Here is a 15,671-nt window from a genome sequence, read left to right as displayed (position 1 = left end):
GTATGAACGGCAGAAACGGATATTGCCTTCCCTTTAAGTAGAGCGTCAGGGACAGCCTCCCTGGCTTACGGCCATACTAGCCTGAATACGCCCGATCTCGTCCGATCTCGGAAGCTAAGCAGGCTCAGGTCTGGTCAGTACTTGGATGGGAGACCGCCTGGGAATACCAGGTGCTGTAAGCTTTTGCATCTTTTACACACCAGAGGGCGACAAATCACGAGTTTTAACTTTGGATACACGCAATTTCATCATTATTTCAGATTTGACTTCCCCAAATACACAGGCATACAATAGATCTTGTTCTCCAACGTAAACGGTCCCTAGTAACTAGGGTACATTCGTAAATAAATTGAGCATCATGGCTAGAAGTGACTAAATGTTGCCTAATCTTTCTCATCGAGAAATGACACAATTACAGCAACACAAAAAGGAACTCCACCGGACAAAGTTCAGTGCTCACAAGGAGCTTCATTCAACACACACGGTTCCATTCCCATTCATGCAAAGCACGAAAGTGTAAAACTTGGGAACATACTTGAGAGCAAAGATCACATTCAATCTCATTCAAGGCACGGATGTGAATGCAACGGGATGAAATTACTGAAATGATGCCTGCCCTCGAACTGTGATGATGGACTACCCGACTCGCCAATAATATTGGGTTCTGGTGTATTGAAATACAGGAGCTGCTGGATTTGTGTGTTTTCTTACCCCCTCACCATAGTTTGTCAAATGTTTAAACAACTGAACTTATATTCAAGGTTTGTTTCTCTTCATATGTTTTACTGGTTTACATTTGTCTCAGCAACCTGTTGAATGATTCTTCTGCTTTCAAAACAAAATGACAACAGGATGAATGCACACACTTGAAAATACAATACATGCAATGTTATGCATCATAGTGATGCAACCTCCTTTCAGTTTCATACTGCATGTCAATTGAAATCCTTACTGAAATGCACACCTTCTCAAGATTGCACTTGACTGGCGTGTCAGGCACTCAATTACAGCTGTTTTATCAAGACAATGTGTTCGTTTTGTAATATATAGTTCCGGTCTGGTGTGGCACCCCAGCTAACGCACAACGTTGCCACAACGTTTCGTGTTAGCAGGGACTGTCTGCAGCGCGCTGGTGTGTCCCGGACTTTAGAGTAGAGAGACAGTTCAATTGCAAGTATGAGCGGAAGAAACGGATATTGCCTTCCCTTTAAGTAGAGCGTCAGGGACAGCCTCCCTGGCTTACGGCCATACTAGCCTGAATACGCCCGATCTCGTCCGATCTCGGAAGCTAAGCAGGCTCGGGCCTGGTCAGTACTTGGATGGGAGACTGCCTGGGAATACCAGGTGCTGTAAGCTTTTGCATCTTTTACACACCAGAGGGCGACAAATCACGAGTTTTAACTTTGGATACACGCAATTTCATCATTATTTCAGATTTGACTTCCCCAAATACACAGGCATAGAATAGATCTTGTTCTCCAACGTAAACGGTCCCTAGAAACTAGTGTACATTCGTAAATAAATTGAGCATCATGGCTAGAAGTGACTAAATGTTGCCTAATCTTTCTCATCGAGAAATGACACAATTACAGCAACACAAAAAGGAACTCCACCGGACAAAGTTCAGTGCTCACAAGGAGCCTCATTCAACACACACGGTTCCATTCCCATTCATGCAAAGCACGAAAATGTAAAACTTGGGAACATACTTGAGAGCAAAGATCACATTCAATCTCATTCAAGGCACGGATGTGAATGCAACGGGATGAAATTACTGAAATGATGCCTGCCCTCGAACTGTGATGATGGACTACCCGACTCGCCAATAATATTGGGTTCTGGTGTATTGAAATACAGGAGCTGCTGGATTTGTGTGTTTTCTTACCCCCTCACCATAGTTTGTCAAATGTTTAAACAACTGAACTTATATTCAAGGTTTGTTTCTCTTCATATGTTTTACTGGTTTACATTTGTCTCAGCAACCTGTTGAATGATTCTTCTGCTTTCAAAACAAAATGACAACAGGATGAATGCACACACTTGAAAATACAATACATGCAATGTTATGCATCATAGTGATGCAACCTCCTTTCAGTTTCATACTGCATGTCAATTGAAATCCTTACTGAAATGCACACCTTCTCAAGATTGCGCTTGACTGGCGTGTCAGGCACTCAATTACAGCTGTTTTATCAAGAGAATGTGTTCGTTTTGTAATATATATTTCCGGTCTGGTGTGGCACCCCAGCTAACGCACAACGTTGCCACAATGTTGCCACAACGTGGCGTGTTAGCAGGGACTGTCTGCGGCGCGCTGGTGTGTCCCGGGCTTTAGAGTAGAGAGACAGTTCAACTGTAAGTATGAACGGCAGAAACGGATATTGCCTTCCCTTTAAGTAGAGCGTCAGGGACAGCCTCCCTGGCTTACGGCCATACTAGCCCGAATACGCCCGATCTCGTCCGATCTCGGAAGCTAAGCAGGCTCGGGCCTGGTCAGTACTTGGATGGGAGACCGCCTGGGAATACCAGGTGCTGTAAGCTTTTGCATCTTTTACACACCAGAGGGCGACAAATCACAAGTTTTAACTTTGGATACACGCAATTTCATCATTATTTCAGATTTGACTTCCCCAAATACACAGGCATACAATAGATCTTGTTCTCCAACGTAAACGGTCCCTAGTAACTAGGGTACATTCATAAATAAATTGAGCATCATGGCTAGAAGTGACTAAATGTTGCCTAATCTTTCTCATCGAGAAATGACACAATTACAGCAACACAAAAAGGAACTCCACCGGACAAAGTTCAGTGCTCACAAGGAGCCTCATTCAACACACATGGTTCCATTCCCATTCATGCAAAGCACGAAAGTGTAAAACTTGGGAACATACTTGAGAGCAAAGATCACATTCAATCTCATTCAAGGCACGGATGTGAATGCAACGGGATGAAATTACTGAAATGATGCCTGCCCTCGAACTGTGATGATGGACTACCCGACTCGCCAATAATATTGGGTTCTGGTGTATTGAAATACAGGAGCTGCTGGATTTGTGTGTTTTCTTACCCCCTCACCATAGTTTGTCAAATGTTTAAACAACTGAACTTATATTCAAGGTTTGTTTCTCTTCATATGTTTTACTGGTTTACATTTGTCTCAGCAACCTGTTGAATGATTCTTCTGCTTTCAAAACAAAATGACAACAAGATGAATGCACACACTTGAAAATACAATACATGCAATGTTATGCATCATAGTGATGCAACCTCCTTTCAGTTTCATACTGCATGTCAATTGAAATCCTTACTGAAATGCACACCTTCTCAAGATTGCGCTTGACTGGCGTGTCAGGCACTCAATTACAGCTGTTTTATCAAGACAAATGTGTTCGTTTTGTAAAATATAGTTCCGGTCTGGTGTGGCACCCCAGCTAACGCACAACGTTGCCACAACGTGGCATATTAGCAGGGACTGTCTGCGGCGCGCTGGTGTGTCCCGGGCTTTAGAGTAGAGAGACAGTTCAACTGTAAGTATGAACGGCAGAAACGGATATTGCCATCCCTTTAAGTAGAGCGTCAGGGACAGCCTCCCTGGCTTACGGCCATACTAGCCTGAATACGCCCGATCTCGTCCGATCTCGGAAGCTAAGCAGGCTCGGGCCTGGTCAGTACTTGGATGGGAGACCGCCTGGGAATACCAGGTGCTGTAAGCTTTTGCATCTTTTACACACCAGAGCGCGACAAATCACGAGTTTTAACTTTGGATACACGCAATTTCATCATTATTTCAGATTTGACTTCCCCAAATACACAGGCATACAATAGATCTTGTTCTCCAACGTAAACGGTCCCTAGTAACTAGGGTACATTCGTAAATAAATTGAGCATCATGGCTAGAAGTGACTAAATGTTGCCTAATCTTTCTCATCGAGAAATGACACAATTACAGCAACACAAAAAGGAACTCCACCGGACAAAGATCAGTGCTCACAAGGAGCCTCATTCAACACACACGGTTCCATTCCCATTCATGCAAAGCACGAAAGTGTAAAACTTGGGAACATACTTGAGAGCAAAGATCACATTCAATCTCATTCAAGGCACGGATGTGAATGCAACGGGATGAAATTACTGAAAAGATGCCTGCCCTCGAACTGTGATGATGGACTACCCGACTCGCCAATAATATTGGGTTCTGGTGTATTGAAATACAGGAGCTGCTGGATTTGTGTGTTTTCTTACCCCCTCACCATAGTTTGTCAAATGTTTAAACAACTGAACTTATATTCAAGGTTTGTTTCTCTTCATATGTTTTACTGGTTTACATTTGTCTCAGCAACCTGTTGAATGATTCTTCTGCTTTCAAAACAAAATGACAACAGGATGAATGCACACACTTGAAAATACAATACATGCAATGTTATGCATCATAGTGATGCAACCTCCTTTCAGTTTCATACTGCATGTCAATTGAAATCCTTACTGAAATGCACACCTTCTCAAGATTGCGCTTGACTGGCATGTCAGGCACTCAATTACAGCTGTATTATCAAGACAATGTGTTCGTTTTGTAAAATATAGTTCCGGTCTGGTGTGGCACCCCAGCTAACGCACAACGTTGCCACAATGTTGCCACAACGTGGCGTGTTAGCAGGGACTGTCTGCGGCGCGCTGGTGTGTCCCGGGCTTTAGAGTAGAGAGACAGTTCAACTGTAAGTATGAACGGCAGAAACGGATATTGCCTTCCCTTTAAGTAGAGCGTCAGGGACAGCATTCCTGGCTTACGGCCATACTAGTCTGAATACGCCCGATCTCGTCCGATCTCGGAAGCTAAGCAGGCTCGGGCCTGGTCAGTACTTGCATGGGAGACCGCCTGGGAATACCAGGTCCCGTAAGCTTTTGCATCTTTTACACACCAGAGGGCGACAAATCACGAGTTTTAACTTTGGATACACGCAATTTCATCATTATTTCAGATTTGACTTCCCCAAATACACAGGCATACAATAGATCTTGTTCTCCAACGTAAACGGTCCCTAGTAACTAGGGTACATTCGTAAATAAATTGAGCATCATGGCTAGAAGTGACTAAATGTTGCCTAATCTTTCTCATCGAGAAATGACACAATTACAGCAACACAAAAAGGAACTCCACCGGACAAAGTTCAGTGCTCACAAGGAGCCTCATTCAACACACACGGTTCCATTCCCATTCATGCAAAGCACGAAAGTGTAAAACTTGGGAACATACTTGAGAGCAAAGATCACATTCAATCTCATTCAAGGCACGGATGTGAATGCAACGGGATGAAATTACTGAAATGATGCCTGCCCTCGAACTGTGATGATGGACTACCCGACTCGCCAATAATATTGGGTTCTGGTGTATTGAAATACAGGAGCTGCTGGATTTGTGTGTTTTCTTACCCCCTCACCATAGTTTGTCAAATGTTTAAACAACTGAACTTATATTCAAGGTTTGTTTCTCTTCATATGTTTTACTGGTTTACATTTGTCTCAGCAACCTGTTGAATGATTCTTCTGCTTTCAAAACAAAATGACAACATGATGAATGCACACACTTGAAAATACAATACATGCAATGTTATGCATCATAGTGATGCAACCTCCTTTCAGTTTCATACTGCATGTCAATTGAAATCCTTACTGAAATGCACACCTTCTCAAGATTGCGCTTGACTGGCGTGTCAGGCACTCAATTACAGCTGTATTATCAAGACAATGTGTTCGTTTTGTAATATATAGTTCCGGTCTGGTGTGGCACCCCAGCTAACGCACAACGTTGCCACAATGTTGCCACAACGTGGCGTGTTAGCAGGGACTGTCTGCGGCGCGCTGGTGTGTCCCGGGCTTTAGAGTAGAGAGACAGTTCAACTGTAAGTATGAACGGCGGAAATGAATATTGCCTTCCCTTTAAGTAGAGCGTCAGGGACAGCCTCCATGGCTTACGGCCATACTAGCCTGAATACGCCCGATCTCGTCCGATCTCGGAAGCTAAGCAGGCTCGGGCCTGGTCAGTACTTGGATGGGAGACCGCCTGGGAATACCAGGTGCTGTAAGCTTTTGCATCTTTTACACACCAGAGGGCGACAAATCACGAGTTTTAACTTTGGATACACGCAATTTCATCATTATTTCAGATTTGACTTCCCCAAATACACAGGCATACAATAGATCTTGTTCTCCAACGTAAACGGTCCCTAGTAACTAGGGTACATTCGTAAATAAATTGAGCATCATGGCTAGAAGTGACTAAATGTTGCCTAATCTTTCTCATCGAGAAATGACACAATTACAGCAACACAAAAAGGAACTCCACCGGACAAAGTTCAGTGCTCACAAGGAGCCTCATTCAACACACACGGTTCCATTCCCATTCATGCAAAGCACGAAAGTGTAAAACTTGGGAACATACTTGAGAGCAAAGATCACATTCAATCTCATTCAAGGCACGGATGAGAATGCAACGGGATGAAATTACTGAAATGATGCCTGCCCTCGAACTGTGATGATGGACTACCCGACTCGCCAATAATATTGGGTTCTGGTGTATTGAAATACAGGAGCTGCTGGATTTGTGTGTTTTCTTACCCCCTCACCATAGTTTGTCAAATGTTTAAACAACTGAACTTATATTCAAGGTTTGTTTCTCTTCATATGTTTTACTGGTTTACATTTGTCTCAGCAACCTGTTGAATGATTCTTCTGCTTTCAAAACAAAATGACAACAGGATGAATGCACACACTTGAAAATACAATACATGCAATGTTATGCATCATAGTGATGCAACCTCCTTTCAGTTTCATACTGCATGTCAATTGAAATCCTTACTGAAATGCACACCTTCTCAAGATTGCGCTTGACTGGCGTGTCAGGCACTCAATTACAGCTGTTTTATCAATACAATGTGTTCGTTTTGTAATATATAGTTCCGGTCTGGTGTGGCACCCCAGCTAACGCACAACGTTGCCACAATGTTGCCACAACGTTTCGTGTTAGCAGGGACTGTCTGCGGCGCGCTGGTGTGTCCCGGACTTTAGAGTAGAGAGACAGTTAATTTGCAAGTATGAGCGGCAGAAACGGATATTGCCTTCCCTTTAAGTAGAGCGTCAGGGACAGCCTCCCTGGCTTACGGCCATACTAGCCTGAATACGCCCGATCTCGTCCGATCTCGGAAGCCAAGCAGGCTCGGGCCTGGTCAGTACTTGGATGGGAGATCGCCTGGGAATACCAGGTGCTGTAAGCTTTTGCATCTTTTACACACCAGAGGGCGACAAATCACGAGTTTTAACTTTGGATACACGCAATTTCATCATTATTTCAGATTTGACTTCCCCAAATACACAGGCATACAATAGATCTTGTTCTCCAACGTAAACGGTCCCTAGTAACTAGGGTACATTCGTAAATAAATTGAGCATCATGGCTAGAAGTGACTAAATGTTGCCTAATCTTTCTCATCGAGAAATGACACAATTACAGCAACACAAAAAGGAACTCCACCGGACAAAGATCAGTGCTCACAAGGAGCCTCATTCAACACACACGGTTCCATTCCCATTCATGCAAAGCACGAAAGTGTAAAACTTGGGAACATACTTGAGAGCAAAGATCACATTCAATCTCATTCAAGGCACGGATGTGAATGCAACGGGATGAAATTACTGAAAAGATGCCTGCCCTCGAACTGTGATGATGGACTACCCGACTCGCCAATAATATTGGGTTCTGGTGTATTGAAATACAGGAGCTGCTGGATTTGTGTGTTTTCTTACCCCCTCACCATAGTTTGTCAAATGTTTAAACAACTGAACTTATATTCAAGGTTTGTTTCTCTTCATATGTTTTACTGGTTTACATTTGTCTCAGCAACCTGTTGAATGATTCTTCTGCTTTCAAAACAAAATGACAACAGGATGAATGCACACACTTGAAAATACAATACATGCAATGTTATGCATCATAGTGATGCAACCTCCTTTCAGTTTCATACTGCATGTCAATTGAAATCCTTACTGAAATGCACACCTTCTCAAGATTGCGCTTGACTGGCATGTCAGGCACTCAATTACAGCTGTATTATCAAGACAATGTGTTCGTTTTGTAAAATATAGTTCCGGTCTGGTGTGGCACCCCAGCTAACGCACAACGTTGCCACAATGTTGCCACAACGTGGCGTGTTAGCAGGGACTGTCTGCGGCGCGCTGGTGTGTCCCGGGCTTTAGAGTAGAGAGACAGTTCAACTGTAAGTATGAACGGCAGAAACGGATATTGCCTTCCCTTTAAGTAGAGCGTCAGGGACAGCATTCCTGGCTTACGGCCATACTAGTCTGAATACGCCCGATCTCGTCCGATCTCGGAAGCTAAGCAGGCTCGGGCCTGGTCAGTACTTGCATGGGAGACCGCCTGGGAATACCAGGTGCTGTAAGCTTTTGCATCTTTTACACACCAGAGGGCGACAAATCACGAGTTTTAACTTTGGATACACGCAATTTCATCATTATTTCAGATTTGACTTCCCCAAATACACAGGCATACAATAGATCTTGTTCTCCAACGTAAACGGTCCCTAGTAACTAGGGTACATTCGTAAATAAATTGAGCATCATGGCTAGAAGTGACTAAATGTTGCCTAATCTTTCTCATCGAGAAATGACACAATTACAGCAACACAAAAAGGAACTCCACCGGACAAAGTTCAGTGCTCACAAGGAGCCTCATTCAACACACACGGTTCCATTCCCATTCATGCAAAGCACGAAAGTGTAAAACTTGGGAACATACTTGAGAGCAAAGATCACATTCAATCTCATTCAAGGCACGGATGTGAATGCAACGGGATGAAATTACTGAAATGATGCCTGCCCTCGAACTGTGATGATGGACTACCCGACTCGCCAATAATATTGGGTTCTGGTGTATTGAAATACAGGAGCTGCTGGATTTGTGTGTTTTCTTACCCCCTCACCATAGTTTGTCAAATGTTTAAACAACTGAACTTATATTCAAGGTTTGTTTCTCTTCATATGTTTTACTGGTTTACATTTGTCTCAGCAACCTGTTGAATGATTCTTCTGCTTTCAAAACAAAATGACAACAGGATGAATGCACACACTTGAAAATACAATACATGCAATGTTATGCATCATAGTGATGCAACCTCCTTTCAGTTTCATACTGCATGTCAATTGAAATCCTTACTGAAATGCACACCTTCTCAAGATTGCGCTTGACTGGCGTGTCAGGCACTCAATTACAGCTGTATTATCAAGACAATGTGTTCGTTTTGTAATATATAGTTCCGGTCTGGTGTGGCACCCCAGCTAACGCACAACGTTGCCACAATGTTGCCACAACGTGGCGTGTTAGCAGGGACTGTCTGCGGCGCGCTGGTGTGTCCCGGGCTTTAGAGTAGAGAGACAGTTCAACTGTAAGTATGAACGGCGGAAATGAATATTGCCTTCCCTTTAAGTAGAGCGTCAGGGACAGCCTCCATGGCTTACGGCCATACTAGCCTGAATACGCCCGATCTCGTCCGATCTCGGAAACTAAGCAGGCTCGGGCCTGGTCAGTACTTGGATGGGAGACCGCCTGGGAATACCAGGTGCTGTAAGCTTTTGCATCTTTTACACACCAGAGGGCGACAAATCACGAGTTTTAACTTTGGATACACGCAATTTCATCATTATTTCAGATTTGACTTCCCCAAATACACAGGCATACAATAGATCTTGTTCTCCAACGTAAACGGTCCCTAGTAACTAGGGTACATTCGTAAATAAATTGAGCATCATGGCTAGAAGTGACTAAATGTTGCCTAATCTTTCTCATCGAGAAATGACACAATTACAGCAACACAAAAAGGAACTCCACCGGACAAAGTTCAGTGCTCACAAGGAGCCTCATTCAACACACACGGTTCCATTCCCATTCATGCAAAGCACGAAAGTGTAAAACTTGGGAACATACTTGAGAGCAAAGATCACATTCAATCTCATTCAAGGCACGGATGAGAATGCAACGGGATGAAATTACTGAAATGATGCCTGCCCTCGAACTGTGATGATGGACTACCCGACTCGCCAATAATATTGGGTTCTGGTGTATTGAAATACAGGAGCTGCTGGATTTGTGTGTTTTCTTACCCCCTCACCATAGTTTGTCAAATGTTTAAACAACTGAACTTATATTCAAGGTTTGTTTCTCTTCATATGTTTTACTGGTTTACATTTGTCTCAGCAACCTGTTGAATGATTCTTCTGCTTTCAAAACAAAATGACAACAGGATGAATGCACACACTTGAAAATACAATACATGCAATGTTATGCATCATAGTGATGCAACCTCCTTTCAGTTTCATACTGCATGTCAATTGAAATCCTTACTGAAATGCACACCTTCTCAAGATTGCGCTTGACTGGCGTGTCAGGCACTCAATTACAGCTGTTTTATCAATACAATGTGTTCGTTTTGTAATATATAGTTCCGGTCTGGTGTGGCACCCCAGCTAACGCACAACGTTGCCACAATGTTGCCACAACGTTTCGTGTTAGCAGGGACTGTCTGCGGCGCGCTGGTGTGTCCCGGACTTTAGAGTAGAGAGACAGTTAATTTGCAAGTATGAGCGGCAGAAACGGATATTGCCTTCCCTTTAAGTAGAGCGTCAGGGACAGCCTCCCTGGCTTACGGCCATACTAGCCTGAATACGCCCGATCTCGTCCGATCTCGGAAGCCAAGCAGGCTCGGGCCTGGTCAGTACTTGGATGGGAGATCGCCTGGGAATACCAGGTGCTGTAAGCTTTTGCATCTTTTACACACCAGAGGGCGACAAATCACGAGTTTTAACTTTGGATACACGCAATTTCATCATTATTTCAGATTTGACTTCCCCAAATACACAGGCATACAATAGATCTTGTTCTCCAACGTAAACGGTCCCTAGTAACTAGGGTACATTCGTAAATAAATTGAGCATCATGGCTAGAAGTGACTAAATGTTGCCTAATCTTTCTCATCGAGAAATGACACAATTACAGCAACACAAAAAGGAACTCCACCGGACAAAGTTCAGTGCTCACAAGGAGCCTCATTCAACACACACGGTTCCATTCCCATTCATGCAAAGCACGAAAGTGTAAAACTTGGGAACATACTTGAGAGCAAAGATCACATTCAATCTCATTCAAGGCACGGATGTGAATGCAACGGGATGAAATTACTGAAATGATGCCTGCCCTCGAACTGTGATGATGGACTACCCGACTCGCCAATAATATTGGGTTCTGGTGTATTGAAATACAGGAGCTGCTGGATTTGTGTGTTTTCTTACCCCCTCACCATAGTTTGTCAAATGTTTAAACAACTGAACTTATATTCAAGGTTTGTTTCTCTTCATATGTTTTACTGGTTTACATTTGTCTCAGCAACCTGTTGAATGATTCTTCTGCTTTCAAAACAAAATGACAACAGGATGAATGCACACACTTGAAAATACAATACATGCAATGTTATGCATCATAGTGATGCAACCTCCTTTCAGTTTCATACTGCATGTCAATTGAAATCCTTACTGAAATGCACACCTTCTCAAGATTGCGCTTGACTGGCGTGTCAGGCACTCAATTACAGCTGTTTTATCAAGAGAATGTGTTCGTTTTGTAATATATAGTTCCGGTCTGGTGTGGCACCCCAGCTAACGCACAACGTTGCCACAATGTTGCCACAACGTGGCGTGTTAGCAGGGACTGTCTGCGGCGCGCTGGTGTGTCCCGGGCTTTAGAGTAGAGAGACAGTTCAACTGTAAGTATGAACGGCAGAAACGGATATTGCCTTCCCTTTAAGTAGAGCGTCAGGGACAGCCTCCCTGGCTTACGGCCATACTAGCCTGAATACGCCCGATCTCGTCCGATCTCGGAAGCTAAGCAGGCTCGGGCCTGGTCAGTACTTGCATGGGAGACCGCCTGGGAATACCAGGTGCTGTAAGCTTTTGCATCTTTTACACACCAGAGGGCGACAAATCACGAGTTTTAACTTTGGATACACGCAATTTCATCATTATTTCAGATTTGACTTCCCCAAATACACAGGCATAGAATAGATCTTGTTCTCCAACGTAAACGGTCCCTAGTAACTAGTGTATATTCGTAAATAAATTGAGCATCATGGCTAGAAGTGACTAAATGTTGCCTAATCTTTCTCTTCGAGAAATGACACAATTACAGCAACACAAAAAGGAACTCCACCGGACAAAGTTCAGTGCTCACAAGGAGCCTCATTCAACACACACGGTTCCATTCCCATTCATGCAAAGCACGAAAGTGTAAAACTTGGGAACATACTTGAGAGCAAAGATCACATTCAATCTCATTCAAGGCACGGATGTGAATGCAACGGGATGAAATTACTGAAATGATGCCTGCCCTCGAACTGTGATGATGGACTACCCGACTCGCCAATAATATTGGGTTCTGGTGTATTGAAATACAGGAGCTGCTGGATTTGTGTGTTTTCTTACCCCCTCACCATAGTTTGTCAAATGTTTAAACAACTGAACTTATATTCAAGGTTTGTTTCTCTTCATATGTTTTACTGGTTTACATTTGTCTCAGCAACCTGTTGAATGATTCTTCTGCTTTCAAAACAAAATGACAACAGGATGAATGCACACACTTGAAAATACAATACATGCAATGTTATGCATCATAGTGATGCAACCTCCTTTCAGTTTCATACTGCATGTCAATTGAAATCCTTACTGAAATGCACACCTTCTCAAGATTGCGCTTGACTGGCGTGTCAGGCACTCAATTACAGCTGTTTTATCAAGACAATGTGTTCGTTTTGTAATATATAGTTCCGGTCTGGTGTGGCACCCCAGCTAACGCACAACGTTGCCACAACGTTTCGTGTTAGCAGGGACTGTCTGCGGCGCGCTGGTGTGTCCCGGACTTTAGAGTAGAGAGACAGTTCAATTGCAAGTATGAGCGGCAGAAACGGATATTGCCTTCCCTTTAAGTAGAGGGTCAGGGACAGCCTCCCTGGCTTACGGCCATACTAGCCTGAATACGCCCGATCTCGTCCGATCTCGGAAGCTAAGCAGGCTCGGGCCTGGTCAGTACTTGCATGGGAGACCGCCTGGGAATACCAGGTGCTGTAAGCTTTTGCATCTTTTACACACCAGAGGGCGACAAATCACGAGTTTTAACTTTGGATACACGCAATTTCATCATTATTTCAGATTTGACTTCCCCAAATACACAGGCATAGAATAGATCTTGTTCTCCAACGTAAACGGTCCCTAGTAACTAGTGTACATTCGTAAATAAATTGAGCATCATGGCTAGAAGTGACTAAATGTTGCCTAATCTTTCTCATCGAGAAATGACACAATTACAGCAACACAAAAAGGAACTCCACCGGACAAAGTTCAGTGCTCACAAGGAGCCTCATTCAACACACACGGTTCCATTCCCATTCATGCAAAGCACGAAAGTGTAAAACTTGGGAAAATACTTGAGAGCAAAGATCACATTCAATCTCATTCAAGGCACGGATGTGAATGCAACGGGATGAAATTACTGAAATGATGCCTGCCCTCGAACTGTGATGATGGACTACCCGACTCGCCAATAATATTGGGTTCTGGTGTATTGAAATACAGGAGCTGCTGGATTTGTGTGTTTTCTTACCCCCTCACCATAGTTTGTCAAATGTTTAAACAACTGAACTTATATTCAAGGTTTGTTTCTCTTCATTTGTTTTACTGGTTTACATTTGTCTCAGCAACCTGTTGAATGATTCTTCTGCTTTCAAAACAAAATGACAACAGGATGAATGCACACACTTGAAAATACAATACATGCAATGTTATGCATCATAGTGATGCAACCTCCTTTCAGTTTCATACTGCATGTCAATTGAAATCCTTACTGAAATGCACACCTTCTCAAGATTGCGCTTGACTGGCGTGTCAGGCACTCAATTACAGCTGTTTTATCAAGAGAATGTGTTCGTTTTGTAAAATATATTTCCGGTCTGGTGTGGCACCCCAGCTAACGCACAACGTTGCCACAATGTTGCCACAACGTGGCGTGTTAGCAGGGACTGTCTGCGGCGCGCTGGTGTGTCCCGGGCTTTAGAGTAGAGAGACAGTTCAACTGTAAGTATGAACGGCAGAAACGGATATTGCCTTCCCTTTAAGTAGAGCGTCAGGGACAGCCTCCCTGGCTTACGGCCATACTAGCCTGAATACGCCCGATCTCGTCCGATCTCGTCCGATCTCGGAAGCTAAGCAGGCTCGGGCCTGGTCAGTACTTGGATGGGAGACCGCCTGGGAATACCAGGAGCTGCAAGCTTTTGCATCTTTTACACACCAGAGGGCGACAAATCACGAGTTTTAACTTTGGATACACGCAATTTCATCATTATTTCAGATTTGACTTCCCCAAATACACAGGCATACAATAGATCTTGTTCTCCAACGTAAACGGTCCCTAGTAACTAGGGTACATTCATAAATAAATTGAGCATCATGGCTAGAAGTGACTAAATGTTGCCTAATCTTTCTCATCGAGAAATGACACAATTACAGCAACACAAAAAGGAACTCCACCGGACAGAGTTCAGTGCTCACAAGGAGCCTCATTCAACACACACGGTTCCATTCCCATTCATGCAAAGCACGAAAGTGTAAAACTTGGGAACATACTTGAGAGCAAAGATCACATTCAATCTCATTCAAGGCACGGATGTGAATGCAACGGGATGAAATTACTGAAATGATGCCTGCCCTCGAACTGTGATGATGGACTACCCGACTCGCCAATAATATTGGGTTCTTGTGTATTGAAATACAGGAGCTGCTGGATTTGTGTGTTTTCTTACCCCCTCACCATAGTTTGTCAAATGTTTAAACAACTGAACTTATATTCAAGGTTGATTTCTCTTCATATGTTTTACTGGTTTACATTTGTCTCAGCAATCTGTTGAATGATTCTTCTGCTTTCAAAACAAAATGACAACAGGATGAATGCACACACTTGAAAATACAATACATGCAATGTTATGCATCATAGTGATGCAACCTCCTTTCAGTTTCATACTGCATGTCAATTGAAATCCTTACTGAAATGCACACCTTCTCAAGATTGCGCTTGACTGGCGTGTCAGGCACTCAATTACAGCTGTATTATCAAGACAATGTGTTCGTTTTGTAAAATATAGTTCCGGTCTGGTGTGGCACCCCAGCTAACGCACAACGTTGCCACAACGTTTCGTGTTAGCAGGGACTGTCTGCAGCGTGCTGGTGTGTCCCGGACTTTAGAGTAGAGAAACAGTTCAACTGCAAGTATGAGTGGCAGAAACGGATATTGCCTTCCCTTTAAGTAGAGGGTCAGGGACAGCCTCCCTGGCTTACGGCCATACTAGCCTGAATACGCCCGATCTCGGAAGCTAAGCAGGCTCGGGCCTGGTTAGTACTTGGATGGGAGACCGCCTGGGAATACCAGGTGCTGTAAGCTTTTGCATCTTTTACACACCAGAGGGCGACAAATCACGAGTTTTAACTTTGGATACACGCAATTTCATCATTATTTCAGATTTGACTTCCCCAAATACACAGGCATACAATAGATCTTGTTCTCCAAC

At 43.6% G+C, this 15,671-nt stretch overlaps 12 non-coding genes and 2 pseudogenes across 12 annotated transcripts; all 14 read left to right on the top strand.

Moving 5' to 3' along the window:
- The first annotated feature begins 63 nt into the window (after nucleotides 1-63).
- Nucleotides 64-182, top strand: LOC136756081 (5S ribosomal RNA). The gene has a single exon (XR_010818184.1). It is a non-coding gene; the product is annotated as a 5S ribosomal RNA (ribosomal RNA).
- Nucleotides 183-1,237: 1,055 nt separating this feature from the next.
- Nucleotides 1,238-1,356, top strand: LOC136756427 (5S ribosomal RNA). Its single transcript, XR_010818512.1, has one exon. It is a non-coding gene; the product is annotated as a 5S ribosomal RNA (ribosomal RNA).
- A 1,066-nt stretch (nucleotides 1,357-2,422) lies between these two features.
- Nucleotides 2,423-2,541, top strand: LOC136756485 (5S ribosomal RNA). Its single transcript, XR_010818566.1, has one exon. It is a non-coding gene; the product is annotated as a 5S ribosomal RNA (ribosomal RNA).
- Nucleotides 2,542-3,597: 1,056 nt separating this feature from the next.
- LOC136758085 (5S ribosomal RNA) lies at nucleotides 3,598-3,716 on the top strand. The gene has a single exon (XR_010819888.1). It is a non-coding gene; the product is annotated as a 5S ribosomal RNA (ribosomal RNA).
- Nucleotides 3,717-4,782: 1,066 nt separating this feature from the next.
- On the top strand, nucleotides 4,783-4,901 carry LOC136757278 (5S ribosomal RNA). Its single transcript, XR_010819313.1, has one exon. It is a non-coding gene; the product is annotated as a 5S ribosomal RNA (ribosomal RNA).
- A 1,066-nt stretch (nucleotides 4,902-5,967) lies between these two features.
- LOC136758084 (5S ribosomal RNA) lies at nucleotides 5,968-6,086 on the top strand. The gene has a single exon (XR_010819887.1). It is a non-coding gene; the product is annotated as a 5S ribosomal RNA (ribosomal RNA).
- A 1,066-nt stretch (nucleotides 6,087-7,152) lies between these two features.
- Nucleotides 7,153-7,271, top strand: LOC136756896 (5S ribosomal RNA). The gene has a single exon (XR_010818949.1). It is a non-coding gene; the product is annotated as a 5S ribosomal RNA (ribosomal RNA).
- Nucleotides 7,272-8,337: 1,066 nt separating this feature from the next.
- LOC136756775 (5S ribosomal RNA) lies at nucleotides 8,338-8,456 on the top strand. The gene has a single exon (XR_010818836.1). It is a non-coding gene; the product is annotated as a 5S ribosomal RNA (ribosomal RNA).
- Nucleotides 8,457-9,522: 1,066 nt separating this feature from the next.
- On the top strand, nucleotides 9,523-9,641 carry LOC136756727 (5S ribosomal RNA). Its single transcript, XR_010818791.1, has one exon. It is a non-coding gene; the product is annotated as a 5S ribosomal RNA (ribosomal RNA).
- Nucleotides 9,642-10,707: 1,066 nt separating this feature from the next.
- Nucleotides 10,708-10,826, top strand: LOC136756895 (5S ribosomal RNA). The gene has a single exon (XR_010818948.1). It is a non-coding gene; the product is annotated as a 5S ribosomal RNA (ribosomal RNA).
- A 1,066-nt stretch (nucleotides 10,827-11,892) lies between these two features.
- Nucleotides 11,893-12,011, top strand: LOC136756297 (5S ribosomal RNA). The gene has a single exon (XR_010818391.1). It is a non-coding gene; the product is annotated as a 5S ribosomal RNA (ribosomal RNA).
- Nucleotides 12,012-13,066: 1,055 nt separating this feature from the next.
- On the top strand, nucleotides 13,067-13,185 carry LOC136756296 (5S ribosomal RNA). The gene has a single exon (XR_010818390.1). It is a non-coding gene; the product is annotated as a 5S ribosomal RNA (ribosomal RNA).
- A 1,066-nt stretch (nucleotides 13,186-14,251) lies between these two features.
- On the top strand, nucleotides 14,252-14,380 carry LOC136757632 (uncharacterized; annotated as a pseudogene).
- A 1,055-nt stretch (nucleotides 14,381-15,435) lies between these two features.
- Nucleotides 15,436-15,544, top strand: LOC136757520 (uncharacterized; annotated as a pseudogene).
- The last annotated feature ends 127 nt before the right edge of the window (nucleotides 15,545-15,671 follow it).

Source organism: Amia ocellicauda, chromosome 8 (assembly GCF_036373705.1).
Source record: "Amia ocellicauda isolate fAmiCal2 chromosome 8, fAmiCal2.hap1, whole genome shotgun sequence".
Taxonomy (NCBI): domain Eukaryota; kingdom Metazoa; phylum Chordata; class Actinopteri; order Amiiformes; family Amiidae; genus Amia; species Amia ocellicauda.
The sequence above is the reverse complement of the archived record's forward strand: the minus strand, read 5'-3'. Positions and strand labels throughout refer to the sequence as shown.